At 39.7% G+C, this 21612-nt stretch overlaps 1 pseudogene; it reads left to right on the top strand.

Annotated features, from left to right (window-relative positions):
* Positions 1-2105: 2105 nt before the first annotated feature.
* LOC112471536 lies at positions 2106-2224 on the top strand (annotated as a pseudogene).
* The last annotated feature ends 19388 nt before the right edge of the window (positions 2225-21612 follow it).

The following is a 21612-nucleotide window of genomic DNA, read 5'->3' as shown; positions in this document are numbered from 1 at the left end:
TTTCCTTTATACCTCAGTTCCAGTTAAGCCAGGGGCCACAGACTCAATAAGGGATGTATCAGTTAATATACAGTTGAGGCTGCTATATGAAAAAAAAGACAAAAGTGAAAGTTCATTTTTCTGATGTAACAATCTGAGCATAAGCTTTCCAGAGCTGGTATGTGGCTCCTTATTAGAGATCCAGTTTCCTCCTATTTTTTTGCTCAGCTGTTCTCAATGTGTAACTTCCATCTTGTGATATCAGATGGCTACTCTAGCTCCCATCAACATGTCCTTCTTCCAGCTGGCAAGAAGAAGAAAAGTAGCAAGAGTGGGTATCCTGCTTTACTTTAAAAGCATAGTCTGGAAGTTCCAAACATCAATTCCACTTTCATACCATTGGCCAGAACTTAGGCACATGACAACACCTAGCTGCAAGGAAAACTGGGAAATGTGTCATGGAGAATGTAATATTGGGGGACAGTTAGCACTCTCTGCACAAAGGACAAGACAAAAATATAGACCAGTGAAGTCTGCTGGGTATAAGGGCGTATGCATATTTTGTGTGGGTGGTAGAACTTAAAACAAATAGGAGAGCCCCGCTTTGAGGGGCAGCCACTTTTATTCTAGGTAATACTGTCATGCAGAAATTCATGCTCAGTGTTCCAGATCTGCTGGTTTTCAAGAGAAGCCAGAAGTTAAAAAGAGATATCTCCCAATTTTAAAATGTTAGTTCAGAAAATATTTTTAAACACTGTATGGGCCAAATGTATCTTGGACTGGCTTTTTGGCCCTATGTTAGATTTGATTTGCATGCAAGTGTCAATTGTGCTTAACTTCTGCCTGAAATGTAAAACTTTTGAAACCCAAAATTAGAGCTAAAAGATAAACAAGGCTAATAAAGAGTTGTGATCAAGATAAATTATTAAGTAAATAATACATTGAGCTTGTTGGTTGGGCAATGAGACAAAAAAAATCATGACTTGGCCATGAATTTCATCCTTCAAATGTATTTTACTTTTAGGTGTGAAATAATTGTAATCTCTCTCTGGGTTGCAATAACAAGGTAGTTAACCAAGTAAATGAAATGAAGGAAAAGCTCAGGCTTCATTTTTCACGTGGAAGATGAAAACAATATATGCAGCAACCACGAAATGTGTCACTTAGATCTCCTGCTGTAGCATAATTAACTGTTGCCCTAGATGTTGTCCTGGATCCACCACCATGTTCATATGAAGGCCACACTTCCCATGAGTTGCTCCCAACCCATGATTGAGCACACCAGGGGAACTTCTCCAATGGTTGACTTTGGCTTCAGGACTCTTCATTGGCCTGGCCAAAACTTTCTTGTAACTGTGCTGCAGTCAGAGACTCCACCAGTCTAAGCCGCCTTCCTTCCATAGCTATCACAACTTCTCCCACTTTTTCCTGCTCCCCTCTTTTCTCTTTCTCCTCCATAAATCCCTTGCATATTTATTCCCATCTTGACATCTGCTTCAAATCAGACATGAACTAACACATGATGCTAATGATAACAATAGCAATTATAGGAGTGGTTATAATTTACTGTGTGCCATGTGCCAGGCACTGTGCTTATACAAGCACAGTTCTGAGAAATAGAAATAGATTCTTTGGCAATAATAAAATAACTAACTTTATTGAGTACTTACTGTTCTAGACATGCATTGTACTTACTGTTCTAGACATGCATTGTCTTCACAAGAAGACTAAAATGGGTAGTGAACTTTTATTCTCCTGATGTTACAGATGTAACGAGATGAAATAACTTGCTCAAGGTATGCATCTAGTAGGTGACAGACAGTGGCTCAAACCCAAGTTTGTCTCACTCTAAAGCCCAGTTAGTCCTGTCGGATATTTGTGTAATCCCTTCCCAATTTCTACCATATTCAAATATCACCACATACTACACTCACTTATATTATTTATGAAAAGCACCTGTACAATTATTTACTTTATATTTTTATTTAAATTAACTTATTTTAAAAACGTAAATAATTCATTTTAAAAAGAAACATAATAGCCCTAAAATAAATGATAAATTTCTATCCTTTGCCATAAATTAAAGATAATCCAAAAAATAATGACAATAAAAACAAAACAATATTATCTATGGCCATGCTACCCCAAACAAGCCCGATCCTGTCTGATCTCAGAAGCTAAGCAGGGTCGGGCCTGGTTTGTACTTGGATGGGAGACCACCTAGGAAGACCAGGTGCTGTAGGCATAAAAAATAAAAAAATAAGGGATTGTAAACTGACAAGGTCCTTGCAATCTGTGAGGTCAACCAAGGTTGCCTCGTCTAGAATATATCATTTATCTAGACGATATTGTAACATTTATGTAGGTGTTATATCTAATTGAAAACTTCAAATCTGAGGTCTGCACTCATGTCGTATTTTTTTTTAAGGGAGATTAACAAGTGTTAGATGTTAAAGAAGTATTAGCTTCAAATGAAGATTTTTTTTCTTGACAACATGAGAAAAATTGAAAAAAATAAAAAGGGACTTTTTCAGTCTGGTACTCAATGCTCTTTAATGCTGTATCCCTAAAATCATCCTGGGTGATACGCTCTGGGAAATAATGACTGATGTGAAAACGGAGAATGCTCATTTGGATGGAAAAACAATTTTATACAATTGTCCCCTGCCCCCAAAAGAAAAGAAAATTAATTTTGTTACTTTTCAACTTCCGCAGGTTCTCAGTACACACAATTGTACCCGTTGGTTTATCTGGAGGGTGCAATCTTCCAAAAGTCAAACAAACCTGAGCCTGCAGCATGAGACAACCCTGCTTTTTGGGCAGGTGTATCCGGTAGAGAAACAAAACACAGCTCTGTGGTTAGGCCGCCTAGTGCACTAGAGTTGAGCACATTCACAAATCAGCCTGCCTGGGAGGGGCCCAAACCACACACTGACAACGTAGGGTCTGTGTAAAAACTTCCCAGCCTCTTTGGGTTTGGAAGACAGCACTGATCCAGAGCTGAGCAATATTGATGGGAAAAGGCAGACCGCACCACCTGCTGGGCTCTGCATCAGACCCTATCCAGCCCAACACTCCACAACATAGAATAACATTCTATGTTACTCACAGAGACAACAGATAAGATCCTGTTGCAACAGATTGCACAGCTTTGCTGCAGTATAAACACATTTCAGGAAATCATACCCTCACTCTCCAGGGTTTAACCTAAAAAGAAGAGACCAGCATCTGGCCACTCTGTGACTTGGACTGTACTCTGAACCCAGCAATGAGATGGAGAGGGCTTGTCATCAGCCCTTCCTTCTCACTCTGAGTTCCTGAATCAATTTTCATTATGTATCATTTGTATTTGCCTTGGTAAGTAGTTGGCAAATTTAGCTAGACTTGGAAATAGAGAAAGGACTGGAACGCCATAGGAAAGAAGTGTTTTAGGTCCTCCATTTATTGTTGCAAAATTCGTCTTGTGTCTACTTTGCAGATGGGAACTGTGAATCAGTAGAAATTGAAGTGGGTGGCTGAATGCTGAGGTCTAACAGTGATCTATGGCAGACTCCTCATCTTATATTTCCTCAGACTTCTGAATCTTTAGCATATTATTTTTTTGAAAAAATCACCATCCCTAGCAGATGTAAGTAGTAGAAGAGGAGGAGAAATAATTAACATTTAGGTGCCAAACACCTGAATTCCTCATCTGATTTAATGCTAAAACTCCTATGAGATTAATCTATCGATTGATTGATAATTGATTGTTCCCTCTCTGCCAATGAGAAAGTTGTCATTGACATTAATTATCAAAGATCACCCAAAGCAAAGATTCAAGCCCAAGCAGTCTGACCCCAATGGTTGAACTCATAACCATGATGCTGCCTTTTGAGTCAAGCATACCCAAGTTCAAATCCAGACTCTAACTGCTAGCTGCTATGCAACCTTGAACAAATCACTTGCTCACTTTGATTACCGTTTCCTTATTTATAAAGTAAGGATGAAAATAATGCTTACTACTCAAGGCTGGTAGAATTCAATAAATGCCAAGTGTCATTAGCAACATAATGGTGGCCCAAAGGATTGATCCACTTCCTCTTCACTCCTGTATTGTCTGTCCTCTTTCCAATTACTCCCAGCTATTGACCAAAGCAGAGATTTCCATTTTACTCAGCCACCCCATATGGCTGATTTGGAGAGGAGAAGCTGTAAGACAGTGAAAAACTTATCCATCCTCCTAACATAACCTTTCTCTTTTGGAGCTGCATACAGTCATGGCAGGTCCCACAAAGCACTTTCAGAACCATCACGGATTTTTAAAGGCAGTGACGAAATCCAGGAGATAGATGGCATCGTAGAGCTGTTTGTTATAGAAGGCAATGTACTTAACATGAGAGCCTCTGAGAAATCAAAGTGTGTTGAAGATCTGCGTGTGCCTCAGGGCACTTCAGAGGATGGGTCCACTGTGAGGAATGAACCAAGGAATGACCTTTCTTTGAGGAGAACCATAAAGTTTGCAGAATTTCTATATATGATGGTTTTTTTAATATGTCTGTGAATTCTTTGATACCCCTCATCAAGAGATGGAGTCTAATATCCTTATTCTTGAATATGGGCTGGACCTAGAGACACTACGTGACTTTCAAGGCAAAGTTATAAAAGATGTTTTAGCCTGCCTCTCTCTTAGGATGTTTGCTCTTCAAACCTGGCTGCCATGGTATGAAGAAGCTCAATAGACAATGGAGAGGCCAAGTATAAGTGTTCCAGTCCTCTGCTCCAAGTTAAGTCCTAGAGAACAGACAGCCTTTGCGATAACTTCAGCCCCAGTCACCATCTGACCACCATCTCATGAGAGACTCCAAGTGAAAATGCTCCTGAGCCCAGACAAAAATAAATGATAGTTGTTTTATGCTGCCAAGTTTGGAATGGTTTATTATACTGCAATAAATAACTGGAACACTACAATATATTTCACAAAGCTCTGCCAATGGGTCACCATTAGCTACCATGAGCTTTATGTTACTCTTGATTATTGTTTCATAGAAACTATCAGTTTAGCACTTATTTCCATGATGTATAATTAATATTTGTTAGGTACTTATCAAGAATGAACATTTTAATCAGTTTATTTAAAAATAACTTCATAATAAGAACTGGAAATATGAGTCACTTGATATGCTCTCCTGAAGGAAAAGCATCTAGATAGCCTTTCCTTGGAAAGAACCTGAGAAGGATTCTTTAGCTCCCTAAGGCATCAAAAATGAGGAAGATTTAGAATGAATTAACCCTTGAAGTCCTTTTTGAAGCAGCACTGGAGCCAACAGACAAGCAGAGCCATGATCCCTTGGCAGCCTCAGCATGTCAGGCTGTGAAATAATAATGCAGAGGTTGTCTGCAAACCAGCAGCCAACTGTCAAGTGTTTTCTAGGAGCTAATTTTGTCTTTGATATTTGAGGATATAAAAATTCCAACTCTCAGGAGCTACAAAAAAATAGCAAGTATCTATATGAACATTAATACATGCCTACACACACAAACACACATACATATACAAGGCCCCATTATTTTGCCTACTATGTGTCTTGAACAAATTACTTAACCTCTCTATTTTCTCTAAAATGGAGATAATAATAATACTTTCTTCATAGATAGTTGAAAAGTCAGTTAGCTTAGAATACTTAGAGTACTAGAATAGAGAATGCTCAATGAATATTAGTTATTATAACAAGCCATACACATACAAACATGCATAGAAAAGACTGGAATAAATTACACCAAACGTTATTGTGGTTATCTTTGGCAAAAAGGATCATGAATGTTTTTTGTTTTCTTCTTTATATTCTCTTATATTTGCAAAACGTCTGACAATTAATCTGTATTTCTTTCATTAATTTAAAATTTTTTTACTTTTCAGTTACAGTTGGCATACAATATTATATTAGTTTCAGGAGTACAACAAGGTGATTAGACATTTATATAATTTACGAAGCGATCACCCCGATAAATCTAGTACCCACTTGACACCATACATAGTTACTCTATTATTGACTATATTCCTTATGCTATACTTTACCTCCCCATGACTCTTTTGTAACTACCAATTTGTACTTCTTAATCCCTTCTCCTTCTGCACCCATCCCCCTACAACACTCCTACCATCTGGCAAGCATCAAAATGTTCTCTATGAGTTTGTTTCTGTTCTGTTTGATTATTTTGTTCTTTAGATTCCACATGTAAGTGAAATCACATGGCATTTATCTTCGTCTGACTTACTCCACGTGGCACAATATCCCCTAAGTCCATCCATGTTGTTACAGATGGCAAGATTTCATTCTTTTTTATAGATGAGTAATATTTTATTATATACATGTAGCGCCTCAGAACACCCAGATTGCCTCCATATCTTGGATACTGTAAATAGTACTTCAGTGAACATATGGATGCCCATGTCCCTTTGAAGTAGCATTTGGGGTTTCTTTGGATAAATATGCAAAAGTAGAATTACTTGGTCCTTCTTTGTCTCTTATAGCCTTTCTTTTAAAGTCTATTTTGTCTGGTATAAGTATTGCTATTCCAGATTTTTTTCACTTTCATTTTCATAAAACATTTTTTTCTATCCCTTTACTTTTAGTCTGTGTATGTCTTTTGACCTGAAGTATGTCTCTTGTAAGCAACATATGTATGGGTCTTGTTTTTTTATCCATTCAGTCACTTCATGTCTTTTGATTAGAGCATTTAATCCATTTACATTTAAAATAATTGTTGATAGATACGTAGACTGCCATTTTAGTATTCATATATTTTCTCTTTCTCCCTCCCCTTGCCCTCTCCTCCTTCTCCCTCCCCCTCTCCTCCTCTTCTTCTTCTTCTTCTTCTTCTTCTTCTTCTTCTTCTTCTTCTTCTTCTTCTTCTTCTTCTTCTTCTTCTTCTTCCTCTTCTTCTTCTTCTTCTTCCTCTTCTTCTTCTTCCTCCTCCTCCTCCTCCTCCTCCTCCTCCTTCTTCTTGTTCTAGAAGTACCTCTACCATTTCTTGTAATAATGGTTTGGTGTTGATAAACTCCTTTATCTTTTCCTTGTCTGAGAAGCTCTTTGTCTGTCCTTCGATTCTGAATGATAACTTTGCTGGGTAGAGTAATCTTGGTTGTAGGTTCTTACTTTTCATTGCTTTGAATATTTCATGCCACTCCCTTTTGCCCTACAAAATCTCTGTTGAGATATCAGCTAACAGTCTTATAGGAGTTCCCTTGTAGGGAACTAGATGCTTTTCTCTTGCTGCTTTTAAGATTCTCTCTTTGTCTTTAATCTTTGGCATTTTAATTATGATGAGTCTTAGTGTGGCTCTCTTTGGGTTCATCTTGTTTGGGATTCTCTGCAATTCCTATTTTGTTCACCAAGTTAGGGAAGTTTTCCATCATTATTTCTCAAAATAGGTTTTTCAATTCCTTGCTCTCTCTCTCTTCTTCTTCTGGTACCCCTATAATTCAAATGTCGTTATACTCAATGTTGTCGCAGGGGTCCCTTAAGCTATCCTCAATTTTTTAGAATTCTTTTTGCTATTCCAATTGGGTGTTTTCTGCTGCCTTGTATTCCAAATGCTGATTTGATCTTCTGCTTCATCTAATCTACTGTCAATTCCCTGTAATGTAGTCTTTATTTTAGTTATTGTATTCTTCATTTCTGACTATTTTTAAAATGTTTTCTAAATACATTTTTATGTTTTCTATTTCTTTGTTAAAGTTCTCACTGAGTTCATTTACTCTTCCCCTAAGTTCATTGAGCATCCTTATATCCAGTGTTTTGAACTCTGCATCTGGTAGATTGCTTGTTTCTATTTTGTTTAGTTTTTTCTAGAGCCTTGTTCTGTTCTTTCACTGGGAACATTTGTCTTTGTCTCCCCATTTTGGCTGCCTCCCTTTGTTTGTTCCTATGTATTAGGTAGGGCTCCTGTGTCTCCCAGTATTAACAGAGAGGCCTTATGTAGTAGGTGTACTGTGGGGCCTAGTGGAGCAGTCTTCCCTGATCACCTGACCAGGTGCTCCAGGTGTTTCTTTTGTATGAGTTGTGTGTGCTCTCCTGTTGTAGCTGAGCTTTGGTTGCTGTTTGCATGTCAATGGGAAGGATTGACTCTCGGGTTTATTGGTTGTGAGGCTTGGCCAGTGAGGGGTTGACGCTATGATGCAGGATTTGCTTTAGCAGGGCTCTGATACCTGATGAGTATCCTTTTTGGGTGTGTTGTCTTCAGATGCAGCCCTGGATAGAGCTTCAGCTTGGTCTGAAGTTGGCCACCAGATGTGCCAGCCCAAAGGCCTCCTGAAAGGGGCCCTGCCAGAGGCCAAGTTTAGCCATAGCCTATCCCCTGCCCAGGGCCACCTGGCAAGAGTTGCCAAGTTATCTGCATATGGCCACCATCTGCACTAAGCTTAGAGGTGCCTCGAGAGGTCAAGCCACAAACTGAGGCTGGCTGCTGCTAGTGCTGGGTTTGGGACTGCCCAGCATGAGGTATGAGGCCAGATGCTACTTGTTTGGGGTTTGAGAACCTTTGAGAAATTTTAGAAAAATCCACAGCATGAGCCAATACAGGATATTTGTATGGAAAAGACACTAGAGGTGGCTGAGGTGGGTCTGCAAGGTGGGAAAGGCAGAGTCTCAGGCAATCACCTGGGTGGGGCAACTTGTGTCAGCCAGGTTGATGGAGACTCAGATTTGGCAACCACCTGCATCTGCACACCAGGAGACGGGAGAGTGCCACAAAGGAACGGTGGATTTTCCCAGTGCTTCTTTCAGGAAAAAGCTGCCTCTCCAGCCCTCACCCTGAAGCTGGAAAATGCAGTTCCTCCCCATATTTACCTGGTACCTTTCAATCTGCTGACCCAGAGCTGGAGCTCAGAGCACATGAGTCCATCAGCAAGTAAGTCCATCTGTGGGCCCCTCAAAAGAAACATCTATGACTCCAGCTGCCCTCTGTCTCACTCAGCCACAATCTCTGCTGACTTCCACAGCCAGAAATTATGTACAGTTTTATTTCTGGCACTGGATCCCTGGACTGGAGAGCCCAATGTGAGGCCAGAACCCCTTGCACATCTGGAGGGACCTCTGCAGTTAAGATATCCCTCCTAAAAAGGAACCCACTTACACTGCTGGTGGGATTGCAAATTGGTACAGCCACTATGGGAAACAGTATGGAGGTTCCACAAAATACTAAGAATTGGACTACTATATGATCCAGCAATCTCTCTACCGGGTATTTACCTCAAAGATTTGAAGAGATATTTGCACATCGATGTTCATAGTAGCATTATTCGCAGTGGCCAGGATATGGAAGCAACTGAAGTGTCCTATGATAGATGATTGGCTAAAGAAGCAGTGGCACATATATATGATGGAATATTACTCAGCCATAAGAAGAGATGAAATACTGCTATTTATGACTATGTGGATGGACCTCAAGATAATCATGCTAAGCAAAATAAGCCAGACAGAAAAAGCTGAAAATCACATGATATCACTTATATGTGGTATCAATTATATAAACCTAAAAGTAACAAAAGAACAGGACAAACAAACAGATTCATGGACATGGACTATAGACTAGCGGTTACCAGAGGGTAGGATGTGGGAGTGGTTAGTAGTGGGGTGGGGGAGGAGTGGGGAGGTAGACAGGGTAAAGGCTGCTGAAGGAAACTGGATGTCAAATTATAATGTAACCTGAAAATTATATAATTGTATTAACCAATGTTACCTCAATAAACTTAATTTAAAAATTAAAAATTTAAAAAAGTTTTAAAAAGTTAAAAATAAAAAAAAGACATCCCTCCTGATTCTCAATGGGGCAAGCCCATTCGGTGTCTCCACTTCTCCTACCAGTCTTAGGGTGGCCTCTTCTGTATGTCCTCAGTTGTAAGACTTCTGTTCAGCTAGACTTCAGGCAACTCCCAATAATGGCTGTTCTGTAGTTTAGTTGTAATTTTGGTGCGGTCGTGAGAGGAGGCAAACATGGCGTTTACCTGTTCCAACATGTAAATTGCTGGTCCTCGCTAATTTTAAAAAACATTTCACTAGAAATTATAAGGAAAATCTAAAACAAAAAGTGGAGGTAGTTACTGCAAAGATGGTAGGATTATGGATAACTTTTTAATGTTTTAAATTTCTTTTTCATTGTTTCAATTTTCTTAAATTGACTTAATCAGATTTTTTTAGGGCTAGGAAAATGAAGACAGAGGCTGATTTATGCTCAGCTATGTAATATAAATTCAAGATGTCATCATGTGGCAGAATTTTATTAGATAGTTAGATGGAGATCACAAAGCAATGCTATAGTCATGAAAGGCTTCTTGAAGAGGTAGGGTTCAAAGTAGACATAAGAGAATGGGGGTCTTTTTCGGAGGACTGGTTCCTTTTACACACACACACACACACACACACACACACACACACGCACACACGCACACACATACACACTGCTTTGAGTTCCAACTATACCAGATGGTGAGGGAATAAACGATCCTTATTTTCAAGGGTTTACTGTCTAATGGTAAAATTATACACATAAACAAGTAAACTTTCAATTCAATATAGTAAATACTAACACAGCTATATGCATAGGTGTCATGGGAAGATAGACTCTTGGAAGCAGAGTCTCTTGAGCTAAGGTTTAAGAAATGTATTAGCTTGGGCTGCAATAACAAAATACCATAGACTGAGTGGTTTAAACAACAGACATTTATTTCTCACAGTTCTAGAAACTGGGAAGTCCAAGATCAAGGTGTTGGCCAATGCAGTGTCTGGTGAGAGATCTATTTTTGGCTTGAACACGGCTGACTTCTTCTTGTGTCCTCACATGGTGGAGACAGAGAGGGGGCTCTGGTTTCCTCTCCTTCTTATAAGGGCACTAAACCAATCACGGGGGCACTACTCTCATGACTTCATCTAAACCTAATTATCTCCCCAAAGCCCCATCTCCTAATACCATCACACTGGGAATTATGGCTTCACTATATGAATTTGAGGGGAACAAAAATATTCTGTCCATAGGAAAGGAATAGTCAATCCCAAGCATAGAAGTTGGACATTCTCAGAAGCAGGAACAGCATAAACGAAGGAAGAGAAGTATGAAATGACTTGGTGTGAGCAGTAAACTATGGACGGTTTGGTATTACCAAAAGAGTACTCTTAAACCTTTTTCCCACCCACAGAATCCTTTCTTCAAACAAAAAATCATATGTAGAAACTCAGTAGATAAAACAGGTTGGTTGTGTAGGGGCAGTAGTGGATATCTCTCCTCAGAGGTGACCCCTGAGGCATATCCTCATAAGACCTAAGGCTCCAAGGCTAGTGTAGGGGGGTAAGACTGGACTCCTGCAGCACAGAAGACAGGGGAGATGTATTTGCTGGAGCAGCAGGTTGGGGTCAGATCTTGGACAGACTAATGTACTCACCATTTGTAGGAATGCAATGAGGCAACACTGAGGGAGTTTTGTCTGAGAATTGTTTGCTCAGATTTGTGCTTTGGAAAGGAGAGTGGTTCTGTTTATCAGAAGAATTCTTACTAATACAATGGCTTAATCCATTGTCCAGTTAGCTGGGGATAGAGGCAGTAATAAAATGTTGTTTTGTAGCCATTTATTAATTCAACTTCATTATACTTCCTCCCACAATGGTGAGTTCAGAAGGTGGAGCAAGTCATGCTCTTAATTGGCATTTCTAAAGCACGGCTCTGATAATATCACCAGCCTGCTTAAAAATTTCAAGGATTCTCTATGGCCTTCCAATAAAGCCCCAATGATAGGATCTAATGTTCAGGAGTCTCTGTGCCCTGGGTTCAATATTCAGTCCCAGGCTACCGCTTATGACTGATAAATTGATTATTGTACACCACTATTCCCTCCTTCCCCTAATAAGATTGTATATCCATATTCTTTGCCTTTTGATTTATAGTCTGCCCATGGGAAGAGTATAGATTCATGCTTCATTGATTTGGGGCTTGTCCACATAACTTGCTTTGCCCAATGGAATGCCCAATCAGATGCGACATCTACCCATCCTAGCAGAAACTTCAAATGCTTGTGTGGTTTGGCTGAACTGAGGGCAGGTGGCTTCTAGGAATATGGGGAAGAAATGTGTAGAACTCTCTCATGAAGATCATTTTACTTTGTAAGTAATAAGAGTAACAGCTGCTCTTTCTGAAAGTTTTTCGTGGAAATCCATATCTTAATGCTCTGCTATAGCGTGAAATTGTTCCATTTTGAGCAGCCTGTGTTTCTTGAGAATTTAAGTAATTTGTGATTTGGAATATTTACATTGCAGACCAATGAGTTTCTTTGAATCTTAACTCAATGTTTTCTGAAAAAATGTCTTAAAATTGTGTCTTATTTTAGTTTTACCTTGTAGCAGAGTAGGAAAAAATATCTTAACAACTTATGCCAGACTCCCAATCTAAATATAAAATGTCTTTGTTTAGGACAATAGCTTTATAGGTCATTTGTGATAGAAAGTGAGACCTTGAGACATGGGAGAATAGTTGTGAAGAAAATGAAAAATTGCTAAACTGTTCTGCTTTAGAAATAAATAATAATGGAGATAGAGGGGGGAGGCAGAGGGAGAGAGCTGAGATTAAAGGAAAGCAGAAAGAGAGAAGAGAGAACAAAAAATTAATCAAAGGGCAGGAGGCTGGAAACCAGGTTAGTTGAAACAGACACCTCCAGTTGTCCTCAAAAACCTGTTTTCCTTTTCTTGCATAGTAATAGAGTTCCAGCAGGGCACATGACTGCCCTGTTAAAGACTACATTTCTCAGGTTTCATTGCAACCAGCGTGGTCACATGACTACATTCTTGCCAATGGAATGAGAATAAAGTGATGTGTGCAATTAATTGCTTAGAAGGAAATCCTTGGTCTCCATTCCCTCGTTTTCTCCCCTTTCAATAGGCTTTTGTGGACATGGTTTGACCCAGCTTTGACCATACAGATGAAGACACAACCATTCCCAGGGGATCGCAAAGCAACAAGGTAGAAGAAGCGTTGGTTGGAATGATGGTAGGGAGCAAAGCTGCCATTTAGCCTGGACATCTCATCTTTGGACTGAGAGAGAGATATGAAGTCCTAGTAGTTTTTAAATAGGGGGCCAAGGGAAGGATTTCATTGTTTTAGCAGCTTAGATTAAATTTTAACTATTTCAATGGCAAAATCACACTTTTGAAAAATAGAGATAACTATTATTCAGTTTTTGAATTTTGTATTTTCCTGTGCTGTAAACCCTCCATCTTTTGACTTACAGCAAAACGTGTTACTAACATAAAGGCCTGTGTGATTAACAGGCTTGGTAGAAATCAAAGAGAGTAATTGGGTCCATAGCTGGACCTACAGAGCGCAGACAAGAGAGAGAATACATGTAAAATGTCATGAGTGAGCCATATTAAAATAGTAAAATAGAGCTGGAGTAGCTAGTTCAGAGAAATTGCCCTGCATGTCTTGTTTTCTTTATTTTTCAAATTAGACCAAACCACCAACATTCTAAGAAGTCAATAAGAATGAGAATATCCTGTTTGTAAGGACTGATGAAATTGGACTTTGCTGATGACAAAATCGCTATCCAACTAATGAAGTACAAATTTAGCCTCTGGCCTGATTACCAAATCTTAAGCCAATCTATGAAGTACAAATCTAACCTTACCTCATCTAGCACCAATGAACTTTGCTTTAATACAACTTACCTCATCTTCTTCTCTTTTTCCCTTAAAAATTCTGGGACTCTCTCCTGCAGGGAGTGACACTATTTGAGCTTCGCCAAAATTTGTACTTTAAGAATTATTATTCTTTAAATCCCAAAGAAAAAATTTTGTTCAATTATTGTCTCCTAGATTTTTAGATTGTCAGTCCATAAACCAAAATAATTCCAGAGAAGCAGGAATTCAGAGCCAAAGATTATCATGACAACGCAAGATCACATGACTCTGAATTCACAGAAATCTCAAGAAGAGTTGGACTTTGCACAGAATATGAAATGGAGGGATGATGCAATTCAATCTAGGTTTTAGGGGTCAGTATAACTTCAATGAACACCTGGACCAAAACAATGATTAATCCAAGAAGGCAGGAGTAAGTTGTGATTAAGAGTACAGATTCCAGAGATAGAACATGTGAATTTCTATTTCTACTACCTACAACTATGTAATTTTAGGGAAGTTACTTCAAACTTAAGCCTCAGTTTACTTATCTATGAATAGGGTATAATAATAATATCTACTTCATAGTGTTATCGTAGAGAATTAAAAGGAATAAGATACATTAAAAATTCAACAGAATATGTGACATATGATGAGAGGTCAATATAAAATAGCTTTTACTATTAATAGTAATATGTATTAATTTCATAATAGCATTAATATGAGACCAAAGTTTTAAAGAAAAACCACTACCTTTGGCAAAGTCATAGGCTCAAGTGTTTCTGACTTGACCCTAAAGGAAATGGGTTGGAGAAGGATGTCGCTCTGCATGTGAGGTGTACTGAACCAAGTAGCAGTGGCTCCATTGTCTAGATGAGAAAATAGAAGTTGAGAAAGTTGCCTGAGGTAAGTTAGTAGCAGAACTAGAACTAAAACTAGGGTCTCAAACCACCATTTGAGTTCCAAGGCATTTTAGCGAAGCCAGGCAGTTTCAGATGTCCTGGGGCTTGTCCATATACCTCTCTCTTCCTTCTCACTATTTTCTCTCCTCAGTAAGCAACCACCATCACTCAGGAACTCAGGCAGGAAAGCTAAAGTTGTTCTGTACTTCCTTCTTTCCCTCACCCCTATTTCTAATCAGTCCTCCTGTGGTGTCTATTTCATCTTCAAAATTGCTCTCAAATCTGTCCATTTCTTTCTATGTCTACTGCAAATCATCCACAGTTGCATCTTAATTGGCAATTATACTTACTTTCTTTATTTTGTTCTCGTCTCAGTGGCCATAGAAATTTTTTAAAGCCCAAATGTAATTATTTCGGTCCCTGCATAATATCTCCCATTGGCTTTCCACTACCCCAGGATGAAGTTCAACTAGTCTCTCTTATTGATGTCAGCTTGTAACATTCCCCTTGGCTCTTGGAGCTCAAACCGCACCAGACAGTTTTTCTGTTTCTGGAAGAACTCCCAGCCTTTGAATGTTGTTTTCTCTGCCTAGGACACTGCTTCCTTCTCTGTCTCCCTTCATCTAACTAATTCATTCATTCAAAAACATTTTTATCAAACTCCTACTTTATGCCAAACTCTGTTCTAGGCCACATAGGTAAACAAACTTTTGAGCCATGAACCCTATTGGCAATCTAGTGAAACCTATGGGCCTCTTTCTCAGGCTAATAACTTTATTTTAGAATGATGAATTTTATTTAAATATATTTTATGTCATTGTTTACTTATTTCACTTGAAACTCACCACAAGACACATGCAAGGCAGTTCCTCTGAAATGGCTACTCCAGCTCTATTTTAATATGGCTCCACTCATGTCATTTTAGACAATATAGATATTATTGTACCCCCTTTTCTCCCAAGATATTATAAACAAGGTTGAAAAGAATATTACAGTGAACACTGGTATAACACCCCTCCCCAAAGGTGTTCATACTTTAACCCCTGGAACTTGTGCATATGCTATGTAATATGTCAAAAAAATACTTTATGAACAGAATTAAAGACTTTAATATAGAGAGATTATCCTGGATTATTCAGGTGAGTCCAGTATAATCCCGTGGAAGAGGAAAGGAAAGTGGCAGAGGAAAGGAGGCAGCAGAGTTAGAGAGAGAAGATGGCAGAAGAGGTAGGAGAGATTCGAAAAATGAGAGGGACTTGACCTGTTATTTCTGAGTTTGAAGATGGAGGGAGAGGGCTGTTACAGGCTGAATTGTGTCCCGAGCTAATGCTTTTTAAATGCATAAAATGAATACAGAGGATTATAAAAGAAATAGTTACTAAAACATTTTTAAATTGTGATATAGTAACATATGATTCTTTATTATTGCATTAAATCACAAGATCTAGAAGTGGGTCTAAAAAATACTGTAACTTCATATTAGTGGTCAGCATAAATATTTCAAGATATCAGTAAAATGGTAGTGTGTGACAAAGTACACATTTCATACAGTTCACACAACTGTGGTTTGTTGCCTACATTTACAATGGAAGAAAAGGCCAAATTAGTAAAAATAAAGATGTAATTTTTTAATCCAAATTCATAGAGCCCGAATTCTATCCACAGATTCCAGAAGGCCCCACCAAATTAGGTTAAATCTGGGAAATATAGTAAGAAACACAGGAGCTTATGTTCTTGTTGAGAGAGACTGATAATAAACACAATAACTTCAGATCGTGATAAGTTATTTAAAGACAATAAACGAGATCACTTCAGATTATAGTAAATCATTTAAAGAAAATAAATAAAGTAATAGAGATTAGCTAGTAACTAGGGTAGTTGATTAGGGTAATTAGAGAGGCTACCCAAGGCCTCAGCTGAAACTCAAAAGAAGAGAAGCAGCTGGTCTCATGAAAAGACAGGGAAGCATGTCACAAAGAGAGGGGAGGCAGGCCAACGCTTGGCAGTGAAAGTCAGAGAAGCAGGCACATGTTGATATTAAAGGTCAGCATAGGAAGTCCTTGAGCTCCTGCTTCAGTTACTTCTCCTTTAAAATTAGGATGGCATTGACACTGGTATCCCAGGCTTTATTCTAGGAGCTCTTGGGATAATGTAAGTGAAAGGACCTGGTGAACCAAGGTACCCTAGGAGATTCCCATCAGCCACACATCACCTCATTTAACACTGTGAGTGCACACTGTTGTCCTGTGAAGTTCATACTGTTAGGTCTCATTTCTCTGAGAGGTTGGTTAAGTCATTTGCTTAGGGTCACATAGGTGGTATATGACAAAGCTGAAGTTTTCTGACTCTAAAGCCCTTTCACTTGACTACCGCCCTTTCCTACCTCTTGTTTATGGATAAAGTATAAATTCTTTCGAATTAATTTTACACACTTTCCAATGTCCCTTTAGGACACGCCTGTCTGTGATCCTTTCCCCCTTGCAGAGCAGTCTCCCAGAAGTTAAAAAATCCAAACAGCCACTAAAAGCTGCAGGGCCTGAGGGAAGCCACTTAGCCCTAATTTTCTGTTAAAATCAGCATAACCATGGCAACCCACTTTCAGGCCTTTTATTAGAGTCCAACAGTGAAAACCAGCCTACATCAATGTAAAGAGGAGAGATGTTCCATTCTATCAAGGGGAGCTGGTTCCATCCTTCCCCAGCACCCCGAGGTACTAAAAGCAGCCCCCCACTCTCACCCCCAACAAGGGAGTCTATAAGTCCACAAGAAACTCCTCATCCTTTTGTAAGAGCAGAAGCTCCAGTGAGCACTTCTGTGAACTCTTGTACCCATCTCCTTCCTGAGAGAAGGTTATCTCCCCAAGTAGATAAGGATCTAAATGAAGGGTCAGATGTGTGCTCTACTTACCTGCTAAAACAGCCTCAACCCAGCAGGTAGCATTTCCTGCCCAGTTTCAAGGAGATGAGAAAAAAGGAGAGAATGGGCACCTTCTCCATTTCCACTCTAACTCTTGATTCTCTCTGCTTTTCGCCATTTCTCCAACAACTTGCTCTCAGAGCCTTCCCCTCAAGATGCTTCTGGGGATCTCCTTCCTGTTGGAGCTTCAGCCTGAAGTATTTGAAATACAGGTTTCCTCCACTATCTGAAAGTAGAGCATTCCTATGAAAACTTTCTTAAGCCAAAATGGCATAAAGCAAAGAAGCCTTAGGACAAATCTTGCTAAGGGATGCACAAAATAAACCAGCTAAAGCACAGATGCTCACAGACACAGTTCAAAGCCCTTGCGGCTTGATGCTGAGATGTTCAGTGTAGTTCCTGGGGAAGGAGCTTGGAGGCGTCACTCTTGCTGTTCCGGGTATTGCAGCCTTTGTAACAGCTGGCTGTCAAGCAATTGCTGAAAGCTATTTTCACTTTTCACCTTTTTTCAAAAAAAGTAAAAATCCCCTTTGGATTTCTTTTGGTTAGTGAAAACAGGTACTAATGTAGGTCTTTTACAAATGTGAAGTGATGGAATGCAAATTTTCAAAAAGTAGGAGATACTTGCCCAGGTTCTTCCTGTTCCATGAAGGTATATCTGGGCAATAGGACCTCTGCCTTCACCTGCTGCCTCCAGGACAAGAAAAGACACCAGCAGCAATGTGCCTGGGTTTGTTTTAGGCGTCCTTCTAATTCACGAAGACCTTAATGGATTGGAAAATGTTCCAATGCCCTGTAGGCAAAATGCTTTCCGTGCACTGTGGGCCCCGGACCAGTGGTGCGTCTTCCCACACCTTTTATTTCACCATTGCCAGCAAGACCGAGGATACCTCAGAAATGACAGAGGTAAACTTTTTTACTGAGTCTCCATATGGCCCACCTATGTGCTAGTGCATTACCACATTTAAACTTAATTATATTATGAGGTGGGTACTATTACTATCTCATTGAATAAAAAATTATTATTTTACAGAGCAGGAAACTAATATTTACAAAGTATAATAACTTTCTGAAGGTCATTCAAGTTTTTAAACTCAGGCCATCTGACTCCATGGCTTTTATTTCCCCAGATGTTGTCCCCCCATCTAGATCCTTACAGTGGTGACTAGACCAAAGTTTACATTGGGCCCAGAATTGATTTGTCAACATGAGATGACATGGGTAATGTTACGTCATGGGGACTCTTACACAGATGCCTTCATGAATGGAAAATATTAACTGTCCCTAAACTTGCTACAGGTGCCTCATGGAAACAAGGGCTCTGACTGACTCATATGTACTGCAGATACCTAATGGTGGCAGCAGCCTCCTTTTTTGATGTGGCTTCCCTCTCAAGCTTATCTTGCCAAGCTACTAGAGAGAAATAAAATTCCTTCCATTGGACTAAATTCCTAATCTTCTTGGCTGCAGCACATAGGGAGGAGGAAAAGCAAAGAGAAATAAAGAGAGCAAGTGGGTGACCTTCTGGCTGCAGCTCTTAAAGAAGATTGGTTCCCCAACCTATTAAACCTGACAACCCGCCACTCATGTTTGACAGGTGGAAAATATGCGAAGTGTTAGATGGTTCCTCTCAAGCTGTCTTCACAGCACAACAGACCCTGAGCACTACCAGGAAAAAAAAACAAACGTTTTAAAATAAGAACCTTGTCAGCAGAAGTGAGGGGGTCACTCATTGAGTTTTTTTTCTCAGCCTCTTACTTTGAACCCTAGGACCTAAGACCTTCCATGCCCCTGGGCCCTAGCATAATTAGGGCACTCACTTTCCTCTCTTGGCTTCATATTTCCTTCAGAGGTGGTAGCTCCTGAGGGCAAGAATGCAGCTTCATGTTCCACTATTTCCCCAGCACCGAGCACAGAGCCCACCAGGTAGTGCCAGCACCTTTTCAGTGAATAAATTCATGAAATTTTGAGACCCAGAAGGCAGCCTAAAAAGTCCTTTGAAATCAAACCTATTTTCTCCGGGGAAACAGGCCCTTAGCTTATGAAAGTACAGATGCTACAACTTGGAAACAGAAGCTAGAGTGGGACCAGAGCAGATGATAGCTAGAAAGACTCCTAAAAGGAAAAATATGTGTCAAAATATAAGAGGAAATTTTGTAATGTGGTAGAAAGTGCTGCTCCATGTTTTCAATGCCAGTGTTTATTTGGGTTAAGAACATTTCTGTTTCTTTTGCTTACATTCCCACGTAGGTACTCTCGAACTCAAGACTGAGTTCTGGGAGGCAGCCTGTTGAAGGATACAAGCGATCAGAGCCCTCACAGTACCATATATGTATGTGTGTATATAAGTATATAAGCCTACATATATCCAGATAAGCCTATAGAATTTACGTGTGTGTATACTCTAATCAGAATGCCATTGAAGCCTCTGAAGCTGTCCTCCAATAATTAACATTTCTCTTTATTGTCCAGGTCCTGAACAAGTTAAGAAATAAAGTAGAAGTAAAGCTGGAGGCCAAGATATTATCCCTGTTACTGAAAAAGCTAGCAGGAAGACATAGCTTTGTGTGACTGCTAAATGAACTTGCTTCCCGAACCCAGAATCAGGTGGATTTCCCACCCATTGTTAGCAGTGCTCACCAGGAGCAAGGGGTAGGGAGAGGCCAGCATGGAGGAACTGGCTCTGGGAGGACTTAAGCATGAAAGATCAGCAAACACGTGTTCTCCCTGGCCAGGCCTGGCCCAAGAGAATGCAGAAAAGAACTGAGCTGAACATACTCAGTTGTTTTTCCCCAATTTACCAATGGATCAGTCACTCCACTTCAAGGCGTGGAATGTATAAAAGGGCAGAGAGAAAGACACAGTTATATTAATCAAATTCTCTTCACAGGAAGGAAGCATCAGGAGTGAGAAAGAAATGTTTCCCCTCCTGGGAACATCTGTAGCATTAAAGCACATGAATTAAATGTTTACATATTATTTTCCACTTATGACTTGAAACTCCTTGAGGGTAGGAATTGTACTTTATCTTTGTTTGTCAAAGCCATGTACTTGGAAGGCATGCAAACATTTGCTGAATGAATATGGATCCAGACTCCAGATAGCCCTAAGTTCAAATCTCTTTGACCAATCATTGTGGAGACATGAACAAATTACTTACCCACAGGTTGCAAATGGATGGCCCACAAACCACAGCCAGCTAAGACGTGATATGTTTGGCCCACAGAGTGCTGGCCCATCACTGTCTTAAAGTTTGTAAATTAGTTGACAGTACTTAAAACTCAGGAGATTTCACATGAAGATCTGGATTTCTGGCTTCTCCTAAAAACTTGGAGGATGATGTGGTAGATTGATTACAAAAATGGCCTCAATTCTTCACCCTCCCTTTGTCCACACACTGTGCAATGTTACGCTACAGTTCTTTTCATAAAGGATCTCATAAGACCAATCTCTGGATGGGTCTTACCTAAAAGACCTTGTACACTTCTCTTTCTTTCTTGAAAACATTGCAGGACCCCATGTGAATAAGCTTGGACTAGATTGCTGGAGGATGAAAGACCATATCAAAAAAGACAAGTTGTTTCAGTTGTCCTAGCCAAGGCCTATGACATGTGAAAGAGCCTAGTCACTATCAAAGCTAACCCACAACTATCCCACCAGCTGATCATACATGCAAGAGTGAATCCGGTCAAGACTAGGAGAACCACCTACCTGATCCACAGATTATGGGCAATAATAAATGCTCATGAGTTTTGGGATAGTTTGATACATAGCAATAGCTAACTTATACACCTGGCCATGCTGGGCCTGCTGTCCCTCATGGCAATACTTAGCTGGGGTGAGCAACCCCTTGAGATGAGGAACGAATTTCACAGTTCCCCACTGTTCTGCCACTGTTCTCCATTGTCTCTCTGACACAGTAGATCAGTGACAGTTGACACTAACTATCATTCTTGAGCTGTTGTTTTTCTCATCATTGGGTTAAGAGTAAACTAAAATAGGTCTTATAACCATGATTATCAGTAGAGATTGAGAGAGCTATATATTTTAAGCAAAATGAGAGAGTGGAGGAAAAAAATTTCTTACACTGACTGTGTGTACCTCAGTTTGAACTCTTGTTTTAACCCCTCTCAGCCTGTTTTCTCTGTAAAATGGGGTTATGTCCACATGCCTCA

Source organism: Pteropus alecto, unplaced genomic scaffold, assembly GCF_000325575.1.
Source record: "Pteropus alecto unplaced genomic scaffold, ASM32557v1 scaffold57, whole genome shotgun sequence".
Taxonomy (NCBI): Eukaryota; Metazoa; Chordata; class Mammalia; order Chiroptera; family Pteropodidae; genus Pteropus; species Pteropus alecto.
This window is presented reverse-complemented; position numbering and strand designations above follow the sequence as displayed.